The following is an 18,707-nucleotide window of genomic DNA, read 5'->3' as shown; positions in this document are numbered from 1 at the left end:
GCAAATGTGCCTTATACAAATAAACAAGGAAGGAAGGGGGAACAATCCTATGACATCCGCAGAATTGTACCTTGCAGGACATTTTTCAAAGTTTCCCATCAGGTTCTTTAAAGTACAAATGAAAAAGGAGCAATAGAGATATGTTAGAGTAAACAGCTTTCGTTTTATTTCATCACTGCTTGCACAGGGATAAAAAAAAATCCCTGTCATCAAAAATAAAGAGGATTTAAATACAGTATTTACAATACAAATCAGCTTACGAAGCCCACAGTTCTGAATGGACCATGTTAAAACAAAGTAGTAAATTAATGACATCTTGGGCAGAACATTACTGGACACATAATGGTTCCAAACATTAATGAACTGTACTTTCCCTTGCACTGGGACATAAGGATAGAGAATAGAAACCAAGGCCATCTTAAGAACAGCCGTGAACGTCAGTGTTCTTGTCAGCCCGGAGGACAGTGAAAGTGCTTCTCTTAGGGAACTCGGCAGACACCATTTCCAACAAAGTTCAGTGCCCTCTGTCTCCCTTTGGCACAGCAAACACTCATCACCACTGTGTGTCACTGCAGTCACTGAAACTAATGTGGTGAGAGAGAAGAAAGTGAGATAATCAAGCTATTAAACAAAAACACTCTCCAGTCCCCCAACCAGTACACTGGTTCATGCATTTCTTCCCCTTCCAGACTTCAGCAAGAAGCCACAAAAAGGCGATTTCATCACCTAGACAGCTCCTGGAAGCCAAGTGTGGGCTAATGGTTAGAACAGCAGTGACGGGGCAAGACACTTTGCTTTCTGTGCATCATTTGCCCCATCTGTAAAGCAGGAAAAACAATAACTACCTCAGGGCAGTATTGTGGGGCTTCTTTTAGCCTATTCAGTCCATGTTCAGGCCCCTAAAGAAGTGACCTAATTTGCAAAAGTGTTAATCACAAGCAACTTCAATAGGAGTTTTTGGGGGTACAGTACTCAGATCACTTAATAAGGAACCTAAATGTGGTGTTTGGAGCCTAGCTTTAAGTACTTATTGTTTAAAATCTTCAACTTAATCATGGGGAGTTTTCCAGCCGTGCTTCTCAGCTCACCTGTTCTGTCTGATGTATCCTTCAAGAGTCTGTTCTGAGCCAATCTGTGGGGGAACTTAGTCCCACTCAGAGAGCCTTCCTGCCCAAGCCTTCCTACTCTACAGTGAATACACTTGGTTATTTTGGCTACTGTTTGTTTTAATGTTGAGGTGTTGTGGCCTTTTCCTGCAAGATTTGTTTGTTTGTTTTTCCACAAGGAGACAAGCTCCAGGGGACCAGGGAGACAGAGCTGAAATTAAGAGCAAAAGGAGACAATGTGGGTCCTTGTTCCCAAAAAAGGCAAGGCATATACCACACTGAAGATGGCTAAAAACATATAACCACAGTGCTGCCAACTCTCATGATTCTACCACATGTCTCATGATGACATTTGGTGTTTTCCTGAAAGCTCTGGCTGCTGAAATGACGTGAATACATGAAAATCTTGGCTCACCTTAAAAAAAAAAAAAAAAGAAGTCTAGCCTTTATGGTTGTGGGAAAAGCTTGAAAGCGTGACCCAAGTGCATCCTATGGGCTCAGAAATCAGAATACAAAGGAAAAGCACTCCAAATTTATCCTTTTTCAAAATTCTACCAATATTTAAACCAATCTTGCGATTTTTTTTGAGGCCTGCCTCATGATTTCTGAGTGTTTAAGGCTGGTGGTACTGTAAACACTTCTCTAATATTACTCTTTCCTGTAAGCCGTTACTGTAGTTGCCAAAGGGGTGCTGTGCTGTCCTGAATGGAGTGTGATTGTCCATGTGCAGGGATGCTAGAACAATTTATATAGTGGGAGGGCTGAGAGCCATTTAACCAAACTGTAAATCCTGTATATAATGGAAACCACTTCAAGCCAGGGGATGCAGCAGCCCCTCCCACACCCCGAGTTCCAGCACCCATGTCCATGTGATAATCTCTATCAAAATGTGGCACACACCGTGGAAATGTTTGAGAACCCCTGGATTTGACAGACAGATTAGATAGGCTGACTCCCCTTCTATTGGAAGCAAGGTTGTGTTGTAAATACTAAACATTTCATGTATATACAACTGTTCATAACGGAAGGGATACAATGACAAGGAGTTTGGGCGGTGAGTTAAAAAACAGACTGACTCTCAGATGTATACAGTGAAAAACACATTAAAAGTATGCCTGACTTTAGGAAAATGCTCACTTTTAAACTCTTAGAGTTACCAGCTTTCTTGCTGCTCTTCCTACCACAACTCTGTCTACACTGCAGCCTGTGTAGTCATCTGCTGCACCTGACTTCATGCTGCTTGCATTTTTCTAGGCAGGTACCAGGATTCAGCAAGCTGAGTTTGGGGTTTGTTTGTTTTTTTCATGCTAATTAAGGTGAAGATTTTGACCCTTACAATAAATGTGCATTTTACTTTGAAAAGTGACGAACTAAAAGACATGTGAGGCTCCATAGTTCTATTTTCTGGCTGACTGCAAATCAAACCTGTTCATTTCACAAGTAAAAAGTTGTTCATTTGTAACTGCCAGCACCACTAGTGGGTCTGGCACCTCACTGACACCTGTGCAACCAAACCCAGTTGCCTCCCAGGAGCCTAATAAATTCATAAAAGGAATGTTCTTGTTGCAACTGCATAGAGATAGCATCTCATTCTATATTATGCAAAGTGGTTTTAAAAGGTGCAGAAGGGAACCAGAGAGCTAGACAGCATGTGCAGGGAGACAAGAGGAACCAGCATGCACAAGGGAACTGAACGGAGGGCTCCAGGTACATATGAAGAGCACTAGATTTCCATTACTTACGCAGGTGACTGGAATCTTCAACATTTCTTCAAAGAGAGGTCAGATTCCTCCCAGCTTGTGCTCAGAGCACTGTGTGGGCAACAGTCTCTGCCTCTGGGAAGGAAGGTGACAGCATGTACCATGCTTTCATGTCTGAACATTCCAGGAATGGGATGTAAGCCACACGTTCATGACCAGAGGTCAGAAGGGTTCTCAACATTTTCAGGCAACTGTACCAGTTACCCCAACTATACAAGCTACTGCCTGCCACTTCCCGATCAACTGAGTGCATTTTAAACCACCATGAAATACAGACTGTTCCAAACCCCACTATCCCAGCTGCAAGACTGGCATGTAGAGCAAACCAAACTCCACAGCAAGATAGAGTGTGCACAAGTGAATGGAAGGGGTGCGGGGGTAAGGGATAGACCGGAACTGGATTGTGTAACCCAGTCTCATTATGCTTAGGAGGACTTATCTGAGGTGATCAACTCCCAACACCAAGAAAATGGCACAACTTGTTTCCAAGGGAGGGAAAAGGGAAAATAGATGTGTGGCTGGTACTCTGCTCTCAAAAGGGCAGTTAAATGGGCTCCTTCGAGCCTGAAGGCTGTTGCTTAGCAGAGCCATAAGAGGCAGACAGGGTAGGTCTCCTTCTTGGAGATTTATGACTCCTTCTAAGCTGGTAAAAATGTTGCTGTGACTGTTCCTGCAGCCTGTAGGAGCCTGCTTCTTTCATGGAGCTGGGGTATGAACCCCTAATGATCAAAGGGACACATCAGAGTCTGAGTCTATGTAAGCCTTCACCTGTTTTATTGTGAAAACAAATTACAGCCTTTGAAAGGCAAGTCCACAGTGGTCTGTTCGACCTCCACAACTGTGCCAGAGTTCTGAAGCCAAGAGGATCTCCTCATGGTGACAGCTGTAGACATCAGTCTAGCTGCAGTCTGTGGAATCCAACGCAGCCTGAAGGGAAGATCTGGCTACAAAGTGCCATTCAGACACCAGGACTTTGAACTCATCCTTTGCATCCTATGGAAGCTCGTCCACAAATTTCCCCACCGAATCCCAGCTGATATATTTAGAAGACGTGCGTGATGGTTGTCAATAGGCATCTGCAGACTCGTGGTGGAATAAATTCTTCTCCTAAATAAATCTAACTTTTTTGGGTCCTTTTTCTTTGGGAGTGATACGAAAATGGCTGTGGTGAGAATGTTCATTCACAGCCATGACTACCAGGAAGTCCAGGGTCGGATGCGAATAAAACTGCTTATAACCTTGAGAAGGGACCTGGTAACACTTATCAGTCCTTTTTTGCTATTGGTGTGAGGCTAGACAGAGTCTGCCACAGGGTTTTGGCACAATCTAATTAGAGCCTCATTAACAGGCAGCACAACTCTGCATGGACCCAAAAGCTGCAAAATATCTATTAATTTGTGGGCACTTCCTTGGACAAGCTTGGCTTGTCCTCTCACAGAGGTTGCCACTAGTCTCATAAAATCCTTATAAATTTTAAAATAATCTGGTATTGGGGTGGAGAATCTGATACCAGGCCTCATCAGGAGAGGATGACACAATATTTAGAGGGGGTGATCCTTCCTTCTGTTGAGATGGATCCTCATGTGGGCTTGCATTTACAGGCAGGATCACAACAGCAGGAACCTGAGTAGCTGCTCAGCATTATGATCTAGGAGAACAGGCTGAGGAAGAGGTAGTACTTGGAGCTCCCCAGAGTGTCCAATATGGCCACTGTGGGTATGGCAGAGAAGGCTAGTCTGACCAGCTCCAAGGACACTCCTTGCAGTATGAGTGTCTTCTCTAAGATCTAGATCTCAAACATCTCTCAGAAATGCCAAGAGAGTAACAAGATCTTCTCGATGTCCTAGAGATGGCCCCCTACTGTTTTCTGACTCAGACCTGTAATCATCTGATGGCAATGGTGGAGCTGTGTAATGGTTTGTATGTGGCACCCATTTAACCCATGAGGTTGATACTAATGTTGGTACTTAAGTCGGCATCAAAGCTGTATGGATGGGTGCCAAAGACTGTGCACCAAGTACATCCAATGAACCAGTGGTCAGTACCAGTGCAGATGTGATTGTTTGTGCCAGACAAGACTGAACAGCCATCAGTACCAAAACAAGATGGTGCATCAGTGCCAAAACTGTAGATGGAGTTATTGTCAGTACCAAAGTTGGTACCAGTGCCGATGGGAATGATGAAGCTGTGATAGATGAAGCTGTTGATACCAGTGTTGAAGATGGTACCAATAAAGTCAAAATTACAGTTGAAATGTTCAGTTGAATGAGAGGAAACAGAGGGACTGAGATGCACAACCAACCACTTGCTGCTTCATAAGCCTCAGTTGTAGCCCGTGCCAAGAACCCTGGAGCTATGGAAACTGTTGCTGTGTCAAGAAAGTTCTGCTGGTACATGACTCAGCAGAAACCTACCAGATGGTGACAGAGTCAACAGTACCGAGCGCTAATCCGGTACCAGGGAATGTCTAGTTGAAGCTGATGCTCTGATGTCGGTGCTGGAAGCCTCTTGTTTGATTCTTTCAAAGTCTGTAAGTATCCAGAGTCTTTTTTTTTAGCCCTGGCGAGCTCTTTTTTGGTTTGGGGAGGCCTTCGGGCCTTGAGTTCCTGTGAGAAGGGCCTGGAGAAAGGGAGCACTTTCTTTTCTCCCATTGAGAGGAACCCAGTCTGTCCTGGTTTTGGAAGTTTTAGCTCCAAAACTTAGCTTAGCAAAAATTAGCTTCAGCAATGGGGCACTTTTAGAGGTGATAGGATAAGGTCATACTGTGTCTGACAGTCTCGGATCTGACAATGATCTCATCGCTTGCTCCATTAAGTGCTAGTACAAGCAACGCTCCTTTGATTTTGGGGTCTTCTTTCCCTAATGTGACTTTCTCCCATTCACAACAACCAAGGAGTGTGACCATTTGTAACGGTTACCTGCCCCGCAAGAGGAGCAATGTTTGAACACAGGAGAATCCAGAATACAGCCAATGTTCTCCCTCTCCGCCAAAGGGAGCTGACTCCACAGTGAACAAAAGAGGATTAAATTTAAAAAGGGAGTAAAACATTATACAAAGCTAAACACAGCAGCACTACCTAACTATTTACAAATATTAACTATATATTGACAGGAAGAAAGGTCTCAAAAAGAGAACAACTGGTGCTGTGACAGAGCATGGGGAGCTTCAGCTCGCAGCTATGGGTCATGAGGGGGAGTTGCGGCAGCTCTGCCCTTTATGCCCTCACTGGGAGGGAGGCATGAGGAGATGCAGAGCACATACTCCACCCCATTGGGTACTGCTACACGGACCTCTCCAGCTCGAATGCACTGGGCATGCACACGTCTAAGTGGAACAGACACATACAAGCACTTGAGGAAGACTCTGAAATGCTCATCTGGTACCTCCTGACGGATGAACCCCAAAAGATTCACAGGTCAGTTCCAAATTAGGTCACCAGTTGATATTCAGGCCAGTTTTTTCATGTCAATCCACTTTGCCCATCTCTTCCTTACAACCTGGCATCTCCTTTCAGTGACCAGGCAAACACCAGTTGTGACCATCAGTTAACTCGATAATCCACATATTAGAGGTCTGATTTGCCAGCTTCACAACATGCTAATATACTAGCTGAACAACAACCAACAGCCCTGTCCATAAGTCTCAGGTTTCGGTAAATAAATAACAATACTTCGAACTTTAGCATCTTTCCTCTGAGTATCACAAAGTGATGTTCTGACATAACTTAATTAAGCCTTGTGCAATCGTTGTGGACAGAACCCAAGACTTCTGACTTCCAGTCACCACACTCCAACCACTAGACCAAACTTCTTCTCAGTGTAAATCAGCCTATTGTTTAACACACACTCCTGACCTTTGCTTTAGCTAAGATGTCTATTGTGCCATAGTTCAGTGGGAGCACCAGGGTGAGAGGGGTCAGCTTGTTTAAAATGAATTATTTTCTTGAAGTTGGGCTTGTGATACTCAACAGGATTCAGCTTCATTCCTGACCCAAATTCTGTCAGAAAAGATCTATAAAAATAGCTAAGCAGTAGGGCTTTTTTCCCCACCCCTTGTCCTTGAGACCAGAGAACTCTAATTCTTCTACATGTATAGGATTGCCTGCTATCCTGCTACAAGGATCTATATTAAAACCAGCCACAGACAATAACCTCATACCATTCAGTACAGGAAGCATCATGATCTGCAATGCATTACAGGTCTAAAAAAAACTCGCCTAATGTTAGAAGAGTCTCAAGCTGTTAAGCTACTACTTATCTATGGTAATTCACCATAAAATATCTCCCTTGGCACAGCTAGGGAGTTGTTTTCACTTTCTAATAATGAGCATGTGACACAGACATTTAATGAGTTACCAGAATAACTTAACCAAAAGGCAAAAACCAAGAGGTTTTAGTGCCCAGGGGTAAATAATCATAATTAAAATAGTGACTGGACAGAAAAATAAAATAAAGGCTGGAGGTGATTATAAAATCATTTAGCTGGAATAAGAAAAGGAGTACTTGTGGCACCTTAGAGACTAACCAATTTATTTGAGCATGAGCTTTCGTGAGCTACAGCTCACTTCATCAGCTGGAATAGTGACCGTACTGCTTTCATTTCCCAAAAGGATTCTTAAGCGTGACAAAAGGCAGCTGTCCTGGCAATAGGTACCTGGGGTTCCGGTGCTCCCTCTGCCCTTTATCTTCCCACATCACTGGGAACATGGGTTCCTCAGTTAATGACTGATTGAATTACTGGCAACTCTGGGCACTTCTGTAGCAACTTTCCTCTGCATTTCCAAGCATGTTACAGATGTTAATGAAGCCACGCTAACTTATGTAGACAGGTGACATTATCCTCACTTCAAAAATGTGTAAATGGAGGCACAGAAAGTGTGATTTGCCCAATGACATGTTTCACATCAGTGGAAGAGGCAGGAATAAAATCCACAGATTCTGACTACCAGTCCCTGCTCTCACCAGTACACCCCTTTGATACCTGTTTTGGTCCCTACATACCATTTATCCCAGACAGCCATGTCACTCACTTCAGGCAGTCCTCAGACTTACGACACAATTGGTTCCTGAAAATCTCTTTTTCACGTTTACACGTTTTAAGTATAAACGTCATAACTCAATTTTCCCATAAGAACAATGTCAGATCAAGCATCGTAAAGTCAAAACTGACATTGGAAAGTTGAAACCGACGTCAGAAAGTTGAAACAGGATGTCAATTTATAAACGTCATAAGTGCCATTCATTGTAACTCGAACGTCATCAAGTCAAGGACTGCCTGTAATGTATTGTACACAGTTGGAGATGTGTTATGGGCGTAACTTTAAAAAGTACCTAACATTTGAATCAAAATAGATGTATCATTGGACCCGTGATTCTGAAGTTCACACACAAACAAGCACACAGACTCAGACAACATTTACCTTTCTGTCTTTCTTCTAAGATTGTTACTAGGTAGCCATTTGTCTGAGTCACTTGTGGCATTGTAACCCATATGTCTGGCTTTGTGGCATGGACAGGTTTCACTTAATATTGTACATAGAGCTAACGTGAACCAGACAATAAAAACCTCAAGGCAGAAACTTAATTCATAAACTTAGTTCAGAGATAGATATCTGGCCACTAACAAAAACTATTTAAAAAGTATATAGTGCCAAGCACTGCTGTCTGTTTCACTGGGATAAATCAGAGTAATCTAACTAACTTGAAAGGAGTTACTCTGAATTTATCCCAAGGCCAGGATTTGGCCCCTGGCATCTAGCTTAACCCTGCAAGAGTTGTGAAATACTCAGAAGTGAACATACTCGACACAGGCTTATGTTGGTAGCATGCAAGGAGTTGCCTCAGACCCATAGGTCTGGATATTTGATACCCAATTCTCCACTCACTTGTATCTTGTGTCATCATTTAAACATCCACCCAGATTGAGTGCGCTGTGCTACCAGGTCCGAGGACTGGTAGTTCAGAAGACTGGGGGTGACTGTGTGTTGTGATGCCTGCACACATGGGTAAAGCCCAGGGGGAGTTGGGCCAAAGGCAGCTTTAGGTCCCACTGGCACCCCTGAGATTGGCCTTGTTGCGGGATGGTGCAGCCTGAACTTAGCTGAGGCAGGCTAGGTTGCTACTCTAAGTTATAGCATCCCTGCTTGGGCTGCCGCTGAGTAACAGCTCAGAGTGCAGCTTAATAGTGTGTCTCTTTCACCAATAGAAGTTGGTCCAATAAAAGATATGACCTCACCCACCTCGTCTCTTTAATATCCTGGGACCAACAGGGCTACAACACCACGGCAAACAACATGGGAGGGTAGCGCAGTTAAGCACCTAGACGGAAGATGGATCTGATTTGTTTAGCTCATGTAGTCTGCATGAGTGATGCAGGTATGGAGCAGTACTATGTCTGTGCTAAAACCATTAGTAATTGTTGGTTCTGAATTTTTGCAACATCCCTTAGGCATAACTTTTAGACACCTACATCACTACATAAATGCAATAAAATGTAGAACCCAATTTCACCCTCAGATTTGTGAAAGTGCCATCCACTGAAGTCAACATGTGTTTTGGGTTGGATCAAGTGCATAGTGTGAATTGTGAATATGGTTTCAGAGAAACAGCGAGACACTCCAGAACCATCCTGAAACTCACAATACAGGAGCTCTTCCAATGTACCAGTGTATTTTGCCCAAGCCAGAAGGCTTAGTCCCTGAGCTCATGGGTGTTGGGTAAATTTTTCAGGTCCTGGGGACAATAACTATTTACCTGCCTACCCTACTGCAATGTGTGGGAATTAGCTCATGTTTCCCATGGACTATTTGCACAGTGCTTTGCAGATGTAAAGTGCTGGAAAACTACCGAGTATTATATCACTGTCTTAGTTTGCTATAGCTTCTTTTATTCCCTTACATATTTAATATGCTGCAATTTAGTGTAACTTTGGCTATGGGAGATTTTCTCCACAGAACTCTGCCATCTCAGAGGCTACTTCAAGCCCCATCAGCCCATATATTATTTCTAGGTAGTTTTTAGGAAAGTTAATAGCTAGCCCAGACACAAAAGAATCCAGCCCATGAGAAAGAAGAACTATAAGCAGAACAGAACACTGTTGGTTTCCATATTAGCATCTCTTGGACTGAACAGCTGTATGGGGTCGCAGAAGCTTGAAAGCTCAATGGGAAAAATGAGGGTGGTAGAAAGAATGTCAGCATTAGCATCTGCTTTCAGAATGAAGGCAAGTGGTTTGTAGAATACTTTCAGCTCTATTCCCCACGGCATACATTCATGGACTGCCCGTACTTCACTGGTCTCTGTGTTAAGCTTCGTTTTGGGTTTGAAATTTTTTGAAACATTCCCTCTACTCAGCCTGTCCTGTAGCCTTACCAGACTGAATTTCTCAGGGAGGGTTGAACTGGGACATTTTCTTTTTCAATTATTTACATTGACTCAAAATGGGTCAACTTCTGAAACTATGTCATGTTACAGTGGAAAGGTATCTTAGAAAGCGTCACTTCCAGAGTGAAATTCTGGAACAGCCTTCTAAGGGGAGCAGTGAGAGCAAAAAATCTAACTGGTTTCAAGACTGAGCTTGATAAGTTTATGGGGGGGATGGTATGATGAGACTGCCTACAATGGCATGTAGCTGATCTGCGACTGCTAGAAGCAAATATCTCCAAAGGCCAGTGATGGAACACTAGATGGGGAGGGCTCTGAGTTACTACAGAGAATTCTTTCCCAGGTATCTGCCTGGCGGGTCTTGCCCACATGGTCAGGGTCTAACTGATTGCTGTATTTGGGATTGGGAAGGAATTTTCTTCTGGGTCAGATGGGCAGAGACCCTAGGGGTTTTTCACCTTCCTCTGCAACATGAGGTAAGGGTCACTTGCAGGTGTAAACTAATGTAAATGGTGGATTCTCTGTAACTTCTTTAATCATGATTTGAGACTTCAGTAACTCAGCCAGAGAATAAGGGTTTATTACAGGAGTGGGTGAGTGAGGTTCCATGACCTGCAATGTGCAGGAGGTCAGACTAGATGTTCATGATGGTCCCTTCTGACCTGAAAGTCTATGAGTCTACAAACATTGAACAAAAAACATTCAAGGAAAACAGTATAATCCCTAAAATTATTCTGTCTCTCTCTGCTTCACTGTACAGCTTCTGCCTAGAACTATCTTCACCCCCTTTCCTGCCTGGCTTCTGGCTACACATTTAAAGAAACAGCACAAAAAGCCTGACAGGCGCTGTATGACCGTTTAGTAGTTTCACAGTAGTGTACTTAGTAGAGGGCCAACATTCCAGAAGGAAAAAAATATCCCCTCTGTAGTAAAGTAGCTCCTGTTGAGTCACACACTACGGCAAGACAGGAAATACTGGCACCAACTCTTGAGTCTTTATAACAACTCCACATTCACAACCACCTAATGATGGGAATTTCAAGTGCTATAAAATCCAAAGGAAACCCAGAACATTTTCTCCTTTACCTTTTAGTTTCTAAAGAGATTTTATTTTTAAATTATGGCTTGGACTACCGATATCTGATGAGTTGTGAGATAATATAATTGATCTGAATAGTTCTAAACAGGCATTTTTCACTTTGCAAATATCTTTGAGGTCTTCAGATAAAAGGTGGAAAAAAGTAAACACTGGAATATCTTACCAGCTCATAAGCAGGGAAGTATTATCCCCATTGTACAGATGAGTAATCTGAGACTGTGGAGAAAAGTGACTTGCCCAAGGTCACACAGCAAATCCATGGCAGTGCTGGGAATAGAACCAAGGAGTCTTAGGCCTTATCTACATTACAAATACTTTGCCTGATAGCTGTACCGGCATGGCCCTAGTGTAGGTGCAGCTCATACCAATAGTTTTTCTCCCAGCATAGTAACCCCACCTCCCCAAACAACATTAGTTATGTCGACAGAAGCGCTCTTCTGTTGGCATAGCTGTGTCTACACTGGGGTTTTTCCCAACACAGCTATGTTGGCTAGGGGATGTGTTTTTTTCACACACTTGATCAACATACCAACAAACCTTTATAGTATAGACCTGGCGCTACGTGCATCCTCTCCATGTGATGCATCAACAGGCTATGGAGTCCTCTGTGTGGCAGCACGTTGGGTTTGGGTGGGAGCATGAGCAGGCCAAGGTCAGAGGAGCCACTGTTGCTGGATACTCCAGGCCACCCTGCAGTGGGGACTTTGGATTGAAGTAGACCCCATATAGAAAAGCCACAGCTACTCTGCTGGCTTGGCTCACCCTGCATTTCCCAACAGCCAGCACCCAGGCCAGTTAACTGGGACTGGCTGAGCTGTGGGGTAAGATGCGTTAGAGAAAAACATCTTAAAGGGGTAGTGTGCATTCCTCCACAGCTTTGTGACAGTTAACCACTGTCATATACTGCAGCTTGGGCTCTTATCAAAAGCTCACAGGCAGTGCAGAGCTTGGGGGCAGTTGAAGGATGTGCAGATACAGAGATGGACAATGAAAAGTCCATGGCTTTTTCTGAACAGTATTTGCAGTTCAGGTGTGGGGGTTAATCCAATTGCCAAGCCTATGGCCTTGCAGCATGAAAGATGCAAATGGCAAATAGGTTTCCTTTTCTTGGCTACTTGATCTGCAAGGAAGGCAGATCAAACCTCTCTCTTTTGTATTAATAACTAACAAAGATAGCAGCACACAGACACCTGCACACATTCTCCATTCCACCAGACTGTCATTAGCAGACAGTCCTAATTCTCTGCTCAGGGCATAGGACTCTGGATGCAAATAAATGCCTAATACCAATAACCAAAGCAATGCCTTGTTTGTTTTTTTAAACAGGATTTTTAATCATCTCCTTATTTCCAACCTAGACTTGATGAAATCATTTGTAACAAATTTGTGAGCTGTGGACAACAGATACTATTACTTCAGAAACCACACATCAAGTTGGGAAGTCAACACTAGATGCCTTGTTCATCTCAAAAAACAGGTCTTTACCAATTGAGTAGGGCTTCTGATTTTTCAATTTTAACTGACAAACACCAATAAAACGCCCCAACACAAAAAAAGCCCACCAATGAAATAAAAAATTGGTTATCTGATAAACACCAGAAACACTGCAGAAATGGGTACTTGTATCTAAGGACTTGTCTACATAGAGCAGTAATGCGGACTACGGGGGTATGATTTCTAAATCACACTAGCATGTTGCACATTCGTTGGTCTATTGGTCTAAAGGTTCCCTGCTGCACTTTAATGTAGTGCTGTTTCAAACGGCACTACGTTAAAGTGCACTAGGGAACATTACAAAGAGATTACTCATACTGTAATAATTGATGTATATAATATACATTAATCATTACGGTATACACAAAGAGAAAGCCTGAAAACCCCTAATTTTTGGACATCTACATAAACCCCCAAAATTGCTAAAAATAACCCACCCCCCAAATAAAATTAATAAACCTCGAAAAACAGAAGCCCTACCCTGGAGCTAAAGGAAAACTCCAAGAGCTAAATTAGGAGCAGGCCCCTTCTTCTCCCTGTGGACCTTTAGTGGAGGCAATATCTCACTCGCTCTCTCTACACTTGCACTTCATCTGAGCCTCTGAACCACTAAACATCTTCCATCGAGATTATTACAGCTGAAACATTCATTTTATTTTTTAACTCTTAACACTGAGAGGATAAACATGAGCTGGGGTGTGTGGGTGATGAGATGGTGTATGAGTGTGCAGGGTGTGATAGGAGAGGAGATGCAAAACTACTCAGTACAAGTAAAATTCACACAATAATTAGGATCAGCTCTGAAAAAAGGAAGCCCTAGGATGAAATCCTGGCCCAATTTAAGCCAAGGACAAACCTCTCATTAATTTCTTTGGGGCAAGGATTTCACTCCTATCAAGTCTAAGAAATCATGAGTAACTGATTACCTTTGCTCAGGTGAATAATGCAAGTGAAACCAGTTCAAGTAGGAAAACATGAAAACAAAGCTTTGACCTCAATGGTTAAGAATAAACACTTACTTAAGCTCAGGAAGTAACTGGGCTAGTATGAAAATTAGAGTCAAACACCAGACTCAGGTGCCAGGCCAAAACCAAAATCTAAACCTACAGCTGAATAGGGCAAATCAGGGGGTTTACACTGAGTCAGATCTTAGCCAAAAGGCTTTCTTCTCATCAATGAGTATTTTTCATAGGACAAATTCCTTAAGTAAGCAAAGACTTAAACCACATATAGCATTTCCTTCTCTCCTTTGTGGCTCAGAAAGGTAAACACCACAAACTATTTGTTTTATTTAGAATGGAATGCAAGTTGGCTAAGCATAAAATACTTTGGTAAAAATTCTCATATTGTTTTGGTTTGGGTCCAAATCTGGGTATACATGAGAATTACACTTTGTATTTCACACTGCACTAATCACGAACAGGGAGAGTGTGTCTTATTTAAATACAAAACTGTTTCATCCGCTTCCTACTGCTCTGCAGTTTGAGTTGAATATTTTGCATTAGCATTTGAAATCAGCCTTCCTTTGAGTTTGACTATTGGAACTATGCACTTTTTGCAAACTTTTTGGTCTATTTCAATTTCCACTAACATTCTGAGGCTACTGTTCACAAGTAAATTTCAAGTTCAAACTGTGTTCACTGTGCAAATCACAGCTAGTCACATGGGCCAAGAGTCCCATCTTCCATCTCCTGACGACTTTGGGCACCCCATGCAAATACCAACCCATCACTACCTAATGTGTAGTCGTGCCTTATGTGGATGAGTGATGCTACCCTCTACTGGATGGCCCAAAGAGATGAACAGGAATCTCTTATTACTACAGAGTTACAGCTCTGAGTTTGCAAGGACGCTACATGGGAAAACTGGGCTCCTTCATATCTAACCCTGTTCCAGGGCCTAACAACCAGCTGTGGCAAAAAATAATATTCAGACCTGTTTCAAACTGAACTTGGAAGAGTTTGTATAGATCCAATTATAGTCTGTGCAGGAAACAACGCCTATAATTAAGATTGCCCAACACTTCCCCTAAGATCCTCATGTCAGTTGCTTATAGCTTTGACAAACTTTACTGTTTGGGTTTAAATTCCCCATGCCAATTATCTGCCTCAGGCTGAATTTTTTGTGGGGGAGGGAAGGGGAATTTCAGCAAAAACAGTTCAGTCATTTCTCAGAATGAGGTTAAGGGAAAATATGTTGTTTTGTCCAGTTACAAAAGTTGTTAAAATAATTTCACTGAAATGCTCTAGTGACTCCGTGCTTTGGAGCAGGAACTTGAAACATTGTAGAGAGGGTCACCCTGGTGTTAGTGATGTGCCTTTTGCTGTCCTTATGAAATCTGCCCAAATGTTGCCAAGTGATGGGCCTCTGAAAATCTCAGTTTGTGCATTGTCAGTGGAAACTTGTTATGGTTTGGCAACTAAATTCTCCCAAGATTCCATCTGACCTGGATATGCTCCATCCCACAGCTGCAGGGTCTGAGGAGAACTTTCCCTGCATTTGCTCTTTGTGGCAACCAGGGTCCACTGTGGGGCCAGGCAGTGATGAGCTGCCAAAATCTTAACAACCGGTTCCCTCCTCACCCCACGAGGGGGTCGTTGCCCACCCCCACCTGCTGGGACTCCTGACCCATCCACCCGCCTTCCCTGTCCCCTGACTGCCCCCAGAACCAGGCAGGAAGGTCTTGTGGGCCACCGTAGTAGGTGCCCACCCCACCCCTAAGAGCCAGAGGGACCTGCCGGGGGCCAAGGTGGGGAGTCCCAGCGGTGTTTACCTGGGGCAGCTCCCAGGAAGCATCCAGCAGGTCCCTCTGGCTCCTAGGGGTGGGATAGCATGGCTAGGGGGGAGCAGGGGGAGCAGCCGCTCCCCCCACTGATCACATCAAAAGTGGTGCTTTAGGCGCCATCTCCGTGGGTGCTCCGGGGCTGGAGTACCCACGGGGAAAATTTGGTAGGTGCAGAGCACGCACCAGCAGCTCCCCGCCCTGCGCCCGGCCCCAGATCACCTCACCTCCGCTCCACCTCCTCCCCTGAACATGCTGCCCCGCTCTGCTTCTCCGCCCCACCCCCGGCTTCCTGCGAATCAGCTGTTTGCGCGGGAAGCTGGGGAGGGCTGAGAAGCAGGCGGCGGCTTCGGGCTCAGGCCCAGGGAGGCGGAGATGGAGATAGGCTGGGGCGGGAAGCGGTTCCCCTGCGCGCCCCCCGGGTTACCTGCTGCGGCGTGGGTGGCCCTCCTCGCCCCCCCCGCCCCCGCCCCAGCTCACCTCCGCCTCCCTGGGCTTGAGCGCGAAGCCGCCGCTTGCTTCTCAGCCTCCCCCCCCACCCGGCTTCCCGCACAAACAGCTGATTCGCGGGAAGCTGGGGTGGGGGGAAGAGAAGCAGAGTGGGGCGGCGCATTCAGGGGAGGAGGAGGAGCGGAGGTGAGCTGGGGCCGGCTGGGGCCGGGCGCGGGGCAGGGCAGGGAGCTACCGGTGGGTGCACCCACCAAATTTTCCACTTGGGTGCTCTAGCCCTGGAGCACCCCTGGAGTCGGCACCTAAGGCACCACTTTTGGCCGATTAAATTTAGAAGCCCTTTTAGAACTGGTTGTCCCCCGCAGAACAACCGGTTCTAAAAGGGCTTCTAAATTTAACAACCGGTTCCAGCTCACCCCCACTCATCCACCAGGCCCAGGAACAATCAGAATATCAGGGTTGGAAGGGACCTCAGTAGGTCATCTAGTCCAACCCCCTGCTCAATGCAGGACCAACCCCCAGTTTTTGCCCTAGATCCCAAATGGCCCCCCTCCAAGGATTGAACTCACAACCCTGGGTTTAGCAGGCCAATGCTCAAACCACTGAGCTATCCCTGTATCTCCTGCTCTCAGTGCTCATTGCACCCAAGCAGTGAGGCAGAGAAGGATAAATAAGGCTGGCTTAGATGAAGGGGAATAGTGACCAGGGGAGAGACTGAGACAATGGACTGGGTTGCTTGGGATTGGTGTACTGCAATGAGGACCTGAGGGAATGGACTAGGGGGAGCAGGAGAGGAGAAACAGGGCTTGGACTTGCAGACAAGAAGGGGTAACTAAGGGTGGAGGAAGACTGGGACAAGGACAGGCTGGTGGGCCAGGGACAGGAGAGGTCAAGCTTGAAGGGGTAGGGAGTGTAGAAGAGTCTATAAGCACCAGGGTATGTGCCCCTCAGGATCTGAAATAGAACCCAGAATTCCTGAGTCCAAACGTTCCTCTACAGTGACCAAAGAGCTACGAAACCCACTAGCAAAATGTGTGTCTCACCTCCCTTTGGTGGCAGGGCCACACAAAGGACAACCTATTACTGCGATCACTTACTCTGTTAGTTCAAAGGCCAGTTACTCAGTTAGGTCAGAGGTCTGTGCAAAGGAGCTAAAGGTTTCACCCTGATTATGACCCATTGTGACATCCCTCAGGATACAATCTGGACTACTGAACCACTGTGTCCCTTTAACTATCCAGCCCAGGGTATCTTTTACACTGCTCTGCTAGTGAACATAAGAACAACCATACTGGGTCAGACCAAAGGTCCATCTTCCCCAGTATCCTGTCTTCTGACAGTGGCCAAAAGTGACAAGCGGCCTATCCAGGCTCTGCTCACACACAGCGACTAGCAGGTAATGTGTTACCACTCATGAACTACATATAGGGTGCAAGGCTGAGGCTAAGAATTTGTGGGTGTCACTACACTCTTGAATGAACTCACAGAGAAAAATGATAAAAGACAAAACCACCACATCACCCAAGGGCAAACACTCTTCACAAAACAATCACTCTATATTTGACTTCTCAGTCCTCATCCTCAAAGGAATCTGCACAACACCTTCAAAAGACAAGACTGGAAGCTTAAATTCATAACTTTGTTGGACACTAAAAATCATGTACTTAATAACGACACTGGATTTATGGCTATTGCAACAACTTGTAATCCACTAACTGCCCTTTTCTATCCTATGATTACAGAGGTGTTAACTGGCCACTTCACTTTGAATATCTCCAATGGCTGGTGATGGGACACTAGCTAGGGAGGGCTCTGAGTTACTACAGAGAGGCAGGTGGGTCTTGCCTACATGCTCAGGGTCTAACTAATCGCCATATTTGGGGTCGGGAAGAAATATTCCCCCAGGTCAGATTGGTAGAGACCCTGAGGGTTTTTCATCTTCCTCTGCAGCACGGGGCACGAGTCACTTGCAGGTTTAAACTAGTGTAAACAATGGATTCTCTGTAATGGAAGTCTTTAATCATGATCTCACTTAAATAACTCAGACAGAGGTTAGGGGGCTATTACAGGAGAGGGTGGGTGAGGTTTTGTGGCCTCCAATGTACAGGAGGTCAGACTAGATGATCATGATGGTCCCTTCTGACCTTAAAGTCTAGGAGTCTATGAATGGTCTTTTCCAATGTGTGTTAACTACTTATGCTAAACAATCTGTTCCACCTTATAGTTAGTCATGACAGTCTGAGGCCTGGTCTACACTACAAAGTTAAGTCAACATAAGCTGCCCTGCACAACCAAGTTGTGCATATGTCTACACTCAAATTTGCCTCCCACTGAAGCAAGTGCCCTGTTACAGTGATGCAGTACCACCACCTCCCTGAGCAGCGGTGAACCGTGGTTGATGTATGGATGTAGATGCAGCATGAGTGCAGACCCTAACAGTCCTCCAGCAGCTGTACCACATGCCTGACATCCATCATTCTGGTCACAATTGGGAACTCCACTGCACCGGGTCATAGAGATTAGAAGCTCCCGCCTCACCTCCCCATTTTAAAACCCAATGAATTTTTAAAATGCCTTTTGCTGATTGTCCAGCTTGTTGAGCACACCTAGCAGCTCTCCATTGTTGCAACTGC

Source organism: Caretta caretta, chromosome 19, assembly GCF_965140235.1.
Source record: "Caretta caretta isolate rCarCar2 chromosome 19, rCarCar1.hap1, whole genome shotgun sequence".
Lineage (NCBI taxonomy): Eukaryota > Metazoa > Chordata > Testudines > Cheloniidae > Caretta > Caretta caretta.
The sequence above is the reverse complement of the archived record's forward strand: the minus strand, read 5'-3'. Positions refer to the sequence as shown.